Genomic DNA, 9695 nt, shown 5'->3' on the forward strand with positions numbered 1-9695 from the left:
CTGCATGCCAGCTTCAGGAGTTAGGGCCTGTTCCTATACTGGCTCCCTCACCTTCCAGGCCCGTGACCTCCCAAACCCTTTGAACTTTGATTTCCTCATCTGTAAACAGGGAATCATAGAACCTCAAAGGAAAATTGTGAGGTTCAAATGAAATAATGTATATAAAGCTTTCGGTGTAGTGCTTCCTAGGTGAGTGCTCGCTCTTGTCATTAAGCCCAGAGTACCCTAAACATATCATCTCACGGGCTTTCTCCCGTCTTGGTATGCCCTCTCTGTCTCTTGAGGGATTGTGTAGGGTCACGATGAGGAAAATGGGAACTCTGTGTCGCTGCCTTGCTGTGTAGCCTTACGTGAGTCATTCCCTGTCTTCCAATCATCCCATCTGTACAAAGGGATGGTAAAAAGTGTTGACCCGGCAGCAGCGACCGACGCGCGGCCCTTCGGACCCATCCCATCGGCCGCTCCTCTGTCGGCCACTGTCCAGCCCCCACCTCACAGGCACCGGGATGTCACGGACGGGGAAGGAGGGGCTGGGGCAGGGCCTGCAGAGAGGAGGGCCAGCGCTGGGGCCGCAGGCCTAGCCTGGGGCCCACGGCTACCATGGCAACACCTGGAGGCTGCCGGGATGGGAGAGGCGGAGCCGGCGGCGGACCTGGGCGGATGACGCGAGCCCGGCCTGGAGCGAGGCCACGCCCCGGAACGAGCCTTCGGCCCCGCCCCCTGCCAGCGCCTCTCCTCAAACTAAGACCTGGTCCCTTGTTCCAGGAGGCCAGGGACAAGGGTGGCCCTCTGACTAGTGCCATCAGTGCCTGACGGGCTGCATCGGACTCCCCGCCTGTGTCCGACGATCCGCTGACGCCATTGTTGCCTGATCATCGGAGTCTGCCTGACAGACCACAGTTAACTGACAGACTGCACATACCTGGCTGAGGGCGTCCGAACCAGACCCGGTGTCTGACTGGGTCTGCCTAACTGCATCTGACTGGCCAGACTCCATCTGTTCTTAAAAACCACAGTTTACCAGTGCCCTCTCTTCCTGTCTGAGCACTGTTAGCTGCTTGACCACATCTCTGCTTCACGGGTTCAATCCGACCGAGACCAGCTATTCTGACTGTCTGGGCCTTTCTGCACTTGGCTGAGTCCATCTACTGTCTGGTCTGACGGAACCCGGCTGGGTGTGGAGGCTCACTGACCACCCTGCCTGTCTAAGTCTCTCCCACTGACAGGCAGAGTCCACCTGACTGGGTGGCTGAGAGGCTGGGTCAGGCCGCCAGATGTGTTGTTTGACCACAACTGCCAGACTGTGCCCTTGAGTTAGCTTGGCCAGCAGATTCTGCTGACCAAGGCTGAGTCTGACTGTAAGTCACCCACTTGGTTTTCTGAGCGCCTGAGTCTGCTCACTGCGCCTCCCTGACCACCTCTGGCCACCTGACTCTGCCTGCCCGACACCATCTCTGTCTCCCACATCGGGCTCAGCCTGAATGTCGTGGTGGCTGACACCACTGCCTGCCTGGCTGCCTCTATCCTGCACACAGCAGCCATTCAATAAATGTCTGTTGAACTAGAGTGCCTGCCTAAAGTACCTGAAGTACAGCTGACTAATGGAATCTGACTGGCTTGCCCCTGAAATTCTCTCCCTCTTCCACTCCAGTTGCCCAACTCTGGCTTCTGAGGCATTGCTTGTCAGGAGTCTCTGGCCTGGACATCTGGGCCTTGGGGGAATCCAAAGCAAGGGCACCTGAATCAGGGAAAGGAGCCCAGAACAGAGGCCTGTGGGTAAGGCAGGCAGCAGGAGTGGCTGGAAGAGGCCTCAGGGCTGGGAAGAGGCAGCTGGAACCTCAGGGTCCCTGAGCTCAGGGATCTAATTCTGTAATGCTCTCAGCACCTTGAGGAGTTGGGCTGCCATGTAGGACATCCAGGACAACAATGTATGACCTGAAAATCTTCCATTTCTTTGTGGGAAATCTCTGGCAGTGCCTTTTACTCTGCCAAAGGGGCATCCTGCAGACCTCAGATCTGAATTTAAAATCTTCCTATAGTTTGTGTGTGTGTACCAGCCACATCAATCACTTGGAAAAACTTCCCCCACTGGAAAGAGACTCTGAACCATTGTAAGGGGGACAGAAACACTGGTGGTGGTAGGGAAGTCAAGCAAGTAAACTGTATGGGTATGCTAGGGATTATAACTATTGATATTAATTAGGATAAAATGAGAGCATCGGACTAGCTTATCATGATTGAACTCTAGCATTCTAAGATGCTGCCTCTCCACTAATAACAGGGCCTGGCTGCCTTATTGATTTCATTACAAACCAAGGGAGGAAAGGGAGGAAGTGAACAGCTCAGCTCCCCAAAGCTCTCGCAGCATGAGGTTGGACCTCAGCCTAAGTGGGCAGTGGGGTTTCCCTAGGGCAGGGGCTCCCAGGGGGCTAGGAAAGCAGGCAGCAAACCTTGCATGGAGCACTTGTATCTCATTCAATTGTTCAACAGGTATTTATTGACTGCTGTGTACTGAGCACTGTCCTAGCACTCCCTCTGCCTTCATGGAGCTTAGAGTCACAGGCTCCAAAATCATTTCCTATGCTCCTTAAATCTGGTCCTGCAAGGTGCTGGGAACCAACTGCTTTCTTTCTGGGTTACCTGAACAGCATAAGGTGGGAGATCTACTGTAGTGCAAAGGTTCTGAAGCATCAGCATCACCTGGGAACTTGTTAGAAATGCAAATTCTCAGGCCTTACCTTAGATGAACTGAATCAGAAACTCTTGAGGGGGAAAAGGATGTGGCTCAACCGATTGGGCTCCCATCTACCATGTAGGAGGTCCAGGGTTCGATGCCCAGGGCCTCCTGGTGAGGTCAAGCTGGCCCACGCAGTGAGCTGGCCCACGCATAGTGCTGGCCTATGCAGGAGTGTTACATCACACAGGAGTGCTGCCCTGAGTGGGAATGCCATCCCACACAGGAAAGCCTCCCTGCACAGGAGTGCCGGCCAACACAGAGAGCTGGTGCAGCAAAATGATGCAACAAGAGATACAGAGGTAAGAAAATAAGACATAGCAGAACAGGGAGTCGAGGTGGCGCAAGAGAGTAATCACCTCTCTCCCACTCTGAAAGCTCCCAGGATTGGTTCCCGGAGCCACCTAATGACAATATAAGCAGACACAGAAGAGCACACAGCAGAGGGACACAGATAGCAGACAATGGGGGGGGGGGGTGGAATTAAAAAAAGAAAAAGAAACTCTTGGGATAGGACATAGGAATCTATGTTCTTGTTGTTCAAAGACTATTTTTTGGAGCAGTTTTAGATTTACACAAAAATTGCTCAAAAGGACAGAATTCGGGAAGTGGACTTGGCCCAATGGATGGGGCGTCCGCCTACCACATGGGAGGTCTGAGGTTCAAACCCTGGGCCTTCTTGACCCATGTGGAGCTGGCCCATGCGCAGTGCTGATGAGCACAAGGAGTGCCGTGCCATGCAGGGGTGTCCCCCGCATAGGGGAGCCCCACGCACAAGGAGTGTGCCTCGTAAGGGGAGCCGCCCAGTGAGAAAGAAAGTGCAGCCTGCCCAATAACGGCACCCCACACACGGAGAGCTGACACAGCAAGATGATGCAACAAAAAGAAACACAGATTTCCAGTGCTGCTGATAAGGATAGAAGTGGTCACAGGGAAGCGGACTTGGCCCAGTGGTTAGGGCATCCGCCTACCATATGGGAGGTCCGTGGTTCAAACCCCAGGCCTCCTTGACCCATGTGGAGCTGGCCCATGTGCTGTGCTGATGCACGCAAGGAGTGCCGTGCCACGCAGGGGTGTCCCCCGCGTAGGGGAGCCCCACGCACAAGGAGTGTGCCTCGTAAGGAGAGCCACCCAGTGCGAAAGAAAGTGCAGCCTGCCTAAGAATGGTGCCGCCCACATGGAGAGCTGACACAACAAGATGATGCAGCAAAAAAAGAAACACAGATTCCCATGCCGCTGACAACAACAGAAGCGGACAAAAGAAGAAGACACAGCAAATAGACACAGAGAACAAACAACTGGGGTGGGGGAGAAGGGGAGAGAAATAAATGAATAAAGAAAGAAAGAAAGAAGTGGTCACAGAAGAACACACAGCGAATGGACAGAGAGAGCAGACAACTGGGGGTGGGGGGGGGGAAGAAATAAATAAAAAATCTTTAAAAAAATTTTTGAAAAAGGACAGAATTCGCACTTAGCCCCAGCACACACACACACACACACACACAGTTTCTCTTATTAACATCTCACTTAGTGTGGTGTGTTTGTTATAATTAATGAAGTTCTTTGTATATATTGGATACAAGTCCCTTCTCTACTATGCAGTTTGCAAATATTTTATCCCAATCTGTGATTTGCCCTTTCATTCTCTTTACAGTTTATTTCACAGAGCAGAAGTTTTTCATCTTAATGAAGTCCAATTTATAAATTTTCTTCTTTCATACATTGTGCTTTTGCTATTGAATCTAAAATAGTGAAATGCAAGGTCATCTAGATTTTCTTCTAGTAACCCATGTTTTAACAAGTCCTCTAAATGATGCTGATGGGGGACTAAAATTTGAATCTACTAATACAATGATTGATTGTTGGCTTTAGTATCAGACTGTCCATTTTGGAATTTCATCTCTTCTTTATAAGAACTGTGACTTTGAACAAGTCATTGCATGTTTTTATGCCTTGATTTTTCCACTTGCATAATAGGTATGATTATCGTAAAATATTTTTGTGAGTAGTAATTCATATAAAGAGCTTAGCACATAATTTCAATTGCAGGAACATATCCTGTGAACATATTTCTGCATATGCTGAATGATATATTTACATGATATTCATTGATGCTTTGTTTATAATAGAAAAGAAACACCCCAAATATCTATCAATAGGGACTGGTTTGATAAATCATTGTCCAGTCAGGCAGAGAACAAGATAGCTCTTTATATAGTCATATGAAAAAAATCTCCAGGAGGGAAAAAAAAATCTCTAGAATTTCCAAATTTAAAAAGCAAGATACATAGTGTTGTGTCTAATATGCTCCCATTTATGTAAAGAAAAAGAATCTATAGCATCATTATAGGGTATAGGCTCTTATCTGCATAGATTATATCTAGAAGGATATTTAAGGAAACTGCTAAAGTGGGAAAATGACTGGCTGGAGAAAAGAGAAGGAGGGAAATGTTTTTACCAAATATACATCCTGTAGCAGTTTCACATAGTTTTGAATTCCAAAAATAGATATTGGATTATGTTTGTAAACTGATCTGTATCTGGACATGATTAAATTATGATTAGAGCTGTGATTGGGCCACATCAGTAAGGTGTTGAGTCCCTGGCCCTTGGTGGGTGAGTACTCATAGATAAAAGGCATGGGAAAAGACAGAGTTGGAGCATTTTGATGTTGGGGTTTTTAATGTTGGAGTTATGATGTTGGAGTTTTGATGCTAAAGTCTTAAGCTGGAGCCCTGGAAGTAAGCACACAGAGGAAAGAGAAGAAAGTCCTGGGAAAAAGGAACCCTGAGCCCAGAAAGAAGCAAGCCCTGGGAAAAGAGGAACCCTGAGCCCGGAGAGAAGCAAGCCCTGGAAAGAGAGAGGAACCCAGGAAGCCTGAACTCTGGTGAACATTGGCAGCCATCTCATTCCAACATGTGGAAATAGACTTTGGTGAGGGAAGTAACCTATGCTTCACGGCCTGGTATCTGTAAGCGCCTACCCCAAATAAATACCCTTTATAAAAGCCAGCAGATTTCTGGCATTTTGCATCAGCACCCCTTTGGCTGACTAATACACATCCTTTTAGGACTTTACACCTTTATGTTATGTATATGCATTTCCTACCAATGAAAATGAAGTTTGAAAAGGTAGGGGTACTTAGCACAGTGGCTGGTAGTGATGGTGGTGGTGATGACAATTCTGCAGTTTAGGGCAAATGATTCACTGCAGAAATGCAGCCCTGAGTTATGTGGCCACAGCCTCCAGGCTGCCCTCCTAGCCTCTCATCTCCCTCTTCATTTAAAAAAATATATATTACCCCCCCCTTCATTTTATATGAGTCATGTTGCCCCATCAGGGAATCCTTGTATTTTAGAGATGGAAAAGGTTTTCAATATCCTCTGGTATAACCCTTTTATTTTAAAGATAAAGAAACTGAGCTCCAGAGAGAGGTCATAACCTGTCCAAGGTTTGCCAGAGAACTGGGGTACAATCTAGACCCTCTTTCACAACATAAGACTAAGCTTTCCAAAATTCTGCTTTCATTCTGTCACTGCCCTGCTCAGAAACTGTGATGACTCCTCAGCCTGGCTGTTAAGACTAGTCGTCGTTTAACTCCCAACGAAATTTTTCCAGCCTTACTTCTCATCCTCTCTTCTGTGAATTCTCTCCTTCAGCCAGACAGTTCTCTTCATTGGCCCCAAACGCTACTGCTTTCCAGACACCATACCTTGTTTGTGCTTTGCCCTCTGCCTGGAATGCTTTTCTCCTTCCTGTCTATTTGTGGATATTCTGTCTAAACATCCAGGCTAAGCTTCAATCACACTTCCTCCAGGAAGTCATTCTTGACTATTCCTGCTACATGCTACTACTCCTTCCTCTGAACTCCTCATTTTAAAATTTGTAGAACTCCAGTTCCTTAAGGGGGGAGTAGGATGGTTCTTACTCCTGAGTGGTAAGACATGGATTAGGACAGAGCCATTTCCCCATCCTTGAATCTTAATTTCTGCATCTATAAAGTTGGGCAAATGACCTTGGCCTTCCTCATTGTCTGGGGGAAGCCCTGGGTGAGGATGCACTGAGCCTGCCTGGAGCTGGTAGCCTGTCTACAGAAACTGCTGGGTCTGTTCCCATCCTGATGTTTATTTGGCCCAGAGGCCCAGCGTGATGAAACCCAGCCCTGTTGCTGAGTACCTTGGGAGGCCTCCCTCCAGGGTCTCTCTGTGCTTAGACAGTGGCCCTTTGTAGAGCAGAGGAGCAAGACTGAAAGTGGAGCTGCTAGAAACCTTTCCCTTCCCCGGCCTCAGCCGCCTCCACCCGCAGCCGTGGACCTTCCTGTTCCTGGGTGGCCTCTGCTTTAGGTCCACTGGTCTGTGGCTGGTGGCATGAGATGGAGCCTCCAGGCAGCCAGCTAGGCTGGGAGAGTGAGGAAGGGTCCTGCCAGGATGGCCTGCTGAAACAGAGTATCCCTCAATGCAATGAAGGCTGCTTGTAATGGGACTCCCCAAAGAAGAAACTAGTCCCCTGCCAAGGCCTTTCAAGCCAGATTGGCACTTTCACCATCTCCCCCACCATCACATAAACCCCTAAGCTTTATGACCTGACCTTCTCATGTGGTTTGTCCCTCTTGTCCACTACTTCCCTGACCCCGACACTCATTAGGGGTGATTGGGAGTCCTTACCTATAATCCCAAGCTTGGTGGGGAAGGAGTCAGGGTAGAGAGGGAAGACTAGTGAAGGAAGGACGGAAGGTGGTCTGGGGGGGTCAGGCAGGAAGCCTGGGATCCCAGTTTCTGCTGGGTCACATTAGCCAGTTGCTTCTTATTTCTGTGCATCAATTCCTCTAGCTGTGCCTCAGTTTCCCAGCTGAAAAATGTGGAGGCGGAGTAGATGAATTTCAAGGATTTTGGCAGCTCTGATCTTTCATAGTCTACGATTAGAAGGAGGAAAAGGGAAGGAGCTGGGGGTGGATTGGAGGTAGATAACTGACATGCCTTCCGTTGATTCACCAGCAGTCGCTAGGCAGCCTCTTCTCTGCCTTCAGGATCCCCTTCCCACTCCATTCCCCCCTTTTTCTTTCCACCCCCACTCCTCCCACTTAAGGGCCTCCTATGATGAGATCTAGAAAATGTTTGATTTGGAGCCTACCTTCTGTCCCCAGGGGCAGGGGATGGTGCCCATCCATGGAGGGCGCTGGCAGCTCACTCTGGCAGAGAAAGAAGGGGGCCAGGAAAAAAGGAGTGAGAGAGGAAAATTAGGAGGTCAGGGTAGGGTGGAGGAAAGTGTTGAAAAGAGAGCTCAGGGAGGGCTAAGAGGAAGGAATAGGGAAGGGACAGATGGCAGATGAGGGAGAAAGAGAGAGTGTACTGGGGATAGGAGATAAAAGAGAAAGAAAAAGAGGGTGAAATAAAGAAAAGGGAGAAGGCACGAATGGAAGAGGAAAACAGGAAGAAAGAGACCATGGGAGAAGACTACAGCCTGGCAAACACGTGTGAGAGGAGACACCTCAGGGTCTTCTAGGACAAAAGACAGTTCAATTTGGCTGTAGATAAGAGTGTGGAGAGGTAGACAAAATTAGAACTGCATTAATGGAAGGTCTTGAATGCCAGGCTAGAAACTTTGGATTTTATTTCCATTATTTTCTTCTGCTCAAATCAGCTTATCAGTGATAAGTTGAGTGAGGACCAGAGGGGCATTTTTGTTCATCCATTCATTCAACGAGCAACTACGTCTTATCCAACTCCATGTCCCGGAATGTAACAAAATGTCTGCATGTAAGAGGTAGTCAGTAAATGCTGGTTAAAACGAGCACATAAAAAAATGCAGCTGGTGCGCAGGAGACCACTACGTTTCCCCCTTTCATGATATTCCTCCGAAGGTGGACTATATAGAGGAAAATGGCATTCCTACAATGAGAGGATGAAATGATGAACACGAGAATGTCTTTAATATGATTGTTGAAGTACCTCACTAGACAAATGCTAAACTGGAGATTGCCACCACGGAGCCATTGAGTCCCATTAAACAAGATGTATAGGATGGCAAGCCAAGCTACGTGGCTAATATCTTCCCTCATAAGGGTTATATTTGGAATTACGGTGCCCTCCCTCAGACCTGGGAAGATCCCCATCAAAAAGATAAGAGCACAGACTACTGTGGAGAAAACGATCCTATTGATGTCTGTGAAATAGGCGCAAAGGTTGTTGTTGTTGTTTTCTTTTTTTGTGGAGAGGTTATTCATGTGAAGATCCTTGGAATTTTGGCTCTTATCAATGAGGGTGAAACAGATTGGAAATTAATTGCTATGAATCTGAATGATTCTAAAGCCTCAAAGTTTGATGATATTGGTGATGTCAAGAAGTACAAACCTGGTGATTTGGAAGCTGCACTTAATTGGTTTAGAATTTATAAGCTACCAGATGGAAAACCAGAAACCAGTTTTCTGCTTTTAATGGAGAATTCAAAAACAAAGCTTTTGCTCTTAAATATACTCATGCATGTTGGAAAGTATTGGTTATTGGTTATGAAGAAGTGTGATGGAGGGACTATACATCTTACAGAACTGCAGGTATGGGATAGTCTTTTCTGTTGCACTGAAGAGGAAGCAAGATCATTAGTTGAATCGGTATCATCTTTGCTGAGTAAAGAAAGTAATGAAGAAGAGCAAATGTGGCTGTTCCTTGGAAAGTGATTGGAACATTTGAAGTTCTGCTATCAAGACTCCCATCATCCTTTCCCCCTAAGTGCTAGATATGGGCAGGTGCATGAGCATTTGCTGACTTCCTGCTGAAACTTCATTTTTTCAAAAATGTTTTGAGATATGCAATATGTAAATAAACACGGAAAGTTCTGAAATAGAAAAAAATATTGAGCACTTGGAGAAAGCAGGTGTTGGAACAGTCTCACAGAGTATATAAGAATAACCACATTACAAAGTAGAAAGTGCTAGATATCCTAAGAGAGTTCCAGATAAGAGATA

At 47.4% G+C, this 9695-nt stretch overlaps 1 pseudogene; it reads left to right on the forward strand.

Annotated features, from left to right (window-relative positions):
• The first annotated feature begins 8146 nt into the window (after positions 1-8146).
• On the forward strand, positions 8147-9407 carry LOC101428065 (inorganic pyrophosphatase 2, mitochondrial-like; annotated as a pseudogene).
• Positions 9408-9695: the final 288 nt, after the last annotated feature.

Source organism: Dasypus novemcinctus, chromosome 24 (genome assembly GCF_030445035.2).
Source record: "Dasypus novemcinctus isolate mDasNov1 chromosome 24, mDasNov1.1.hap2, whole genome shotgun sequence".
In the NCBI taxonomy this organism is placed as follows: domain Eukaryota; kingdom Metazoa; phylum Chordata; class Mammalia; order Cingulata; family Dasypodidae; genus Dasypus; species Dasypus novemcinctus.